Source organism: Solanum tuberosum, unplaced genomic scaffold (assembly GCF_000226075.1).
Source record: "Solanum tuberosum cultivar DM 1-3 516 R44 unplaced genomic scaffold, SolTub_3.0 scf00052, whole genome shotgun sequence".
In the NCBI taxonomy this organism is placed as follows: domain Eukaryota; kingdom Viridiplantae; phylum Streptophyta; class Magnoliopsida; order Solanales; family Solanaceae; genus Solanum; species Solanum tuberosum.
Genome location: NW_006238977.1, coordinates 385,341 through 387,866, shown reverse-complemented (window position 1 = coordinate 387,866; position 2,526 = coordinate 385,341).

Here is a 2,526-nt window from a genome sequence, read left to right as displayed (position 1 = left end):
GTTAAGCATGGAAAATGGATTCTTTTAATGCAATGCCTTTGGTTCTTAGAGGCAGACCAATAACAATTTTAATAGACATAAGATTCACCTGGAAAAAATACGAACACATAATTGTCTCCAGATTGATATAGCCGCCTTGACATTTTCAGCATTATATAAGGATCACCCAAAAAGAATATCAAGAACCTGTCTTAGTATCACTTTTCGAAACTTTATCAAGAGGTTAAATATCGAATATGTTAAATATTGGAGAGCTCACAAAATAAATAGTACATTAGGTGCTGGTAAAACAAAAGAACGACCACCCTGATTTCTTCCCAAGAAAATATCAAAATGTACGCATGTAAGTAACAATAAATCAATTGAAGCCTACAAGTCAGATCATTTTTTAAAATAATTTTGATGATACAAATTTTTGTTATATCTAATATAATAAGACCGGAAAAAAATATATTCTAAAAAAAGTATAAATATGGTGGTACATGCATGCATATAGATAAATTTATAACAAACAGAAAATAGTGGAGATGATTGATCGAGTAATTTAGAAGCTACTTGGACAACTCAAAAATGACATAGAAATATGACCATAACACAGTCTTCCAAAAACAAAAAAAATTACTTGTTACACAATGATATAGTAAACAAGAAAATCAGAAGCTACAAATGTACAATTGATCAATAAGTTAGTGTTGATTTTTTAATGTGTTAGTTGATGAACAGTATTATATTCAGAAATTGATCTGCAAATGGGGTTGATATATTGGAGATGATAGTTCGAGTAATTTAGAAGGTACTTGGACAACTCAAAAATGACATAGAAATATGTCCATAACACAGTCTTCCAAAAAAAAAAAATTACTCGTTACATAATGATACAGTAAACAAGAAAATCAGAAGCTACAAATGTACAATTGATCAATAAGTTAGTGTAGATTTTTGAATGTGTTAGATGATGAACAGTATAAGATTTAGAAATTGATCTACAAATGGGGTTGGTGTAGTGGAGATGATAGATCGAGTAATTTAGAAGGTACTTGGACAACTCAAAAATGGCATAGAAATATGACCATAACATAGTCTTCCAAAAACAAAAAACCTTACTTGTTACACAAGGATATAGTAAACAAGAAAATCATAAGCTACAAATGTACAATTGATCAATAAGTTAGTGTTGATTTTTGAATGTGTTAGATTATGAACAGAATTAGATTCAGATTGATCTGCAAATGGGATTGGTGTAGTGGAGATGATAGATCGAGTAATTTAAAAGGTACTTGGACAACTCAAAAATGACATAGAAATATGACCATAACACAGTCTTTCAAAAATAAAATAACTTACCTGTTACACAATGATATAGTAAATAAGAAAATCAGAAGCTACAAATGTACACTTGATCAATAAGTTAGTGTTGATTTTTGAATGTGTTAGATAATGAACAGTATTAGATTCAGAAATTGATTTGCAAATGGGGTTGGTGTAGTGGAGAAGATAGATCGAGTAATTTAGAAGGTACTTGGACAACTCAAAAATGACATAGAAATATGACCATAACACAGTCTTTCAAAAATAAAATAACTTACCTGTTACACAATGATAGAGTAAACAAGAAAATCAGAATCTACAAATGTACAATTGATCAATAACTTAGTGTTGATTTTTTAATGTGTTAGATTATGAACAGAATTAAATCCAGATTGATCTGCAAATGGGATTGCTGTAGTGGAGATGATTGATTGAGTAATTTAGAAGGTACTTGGACAACTCAAAAATGACATAAAAATATGACCATAACACAGTCTTCCAAAAAGAAAATAACTTACTTGTTACAGAATGATACAGTAAATAAGAAAATCAGAAGCTACAAATGTACAATTAATCAATAAGTTAGTGTTGATTTTTGAATGTGTTAGATAATGAATAATATTAGATTCAGAAATTGATCTGCAAATGGGGTTGGTGTAGTGGAGATGATAGATCGAGTAATTTAGAAGGTACTTGGACAACTCAAAAATGACATAGAAATATGACCATAACATAGTCTTCCGAAAAGAAAAAAACTTAGTTGTTACACAGTGATACAGTAAACAAGAAAATCAGAAGCTACAAATGTACAATTGATCAATAAGTTAGTGTTGATTTTTGAATGTGTTAGTGTCACGACCCGAGTCTACACCCTGGACGTGTTCGGCATTTAAGAACCATTGCTTGTACCCAAGCAAACCCTCATCCTGGTTGACTACAAGCGGAAGACTAACTTAAGCATGCAAAAGCTTAAAACTGAAATAAAACTTCATAAAACTTAAATTCAAACTTTAACTCGAATGAAAACTCTGAATAATAAAATATATTCAACTAGCCCCAAAATAGGCAACTTAATTCTTTAAAACATTTAACAAAATAAATGAATAATACAAAATTCTCAACTATACTAACTATCTATGAAGCCTCTAACTGATAAAGATGGAAGTTGGGACAAGACCTACGACATCCTGACTAAACTGAAAGTAATGAAATCCTCCG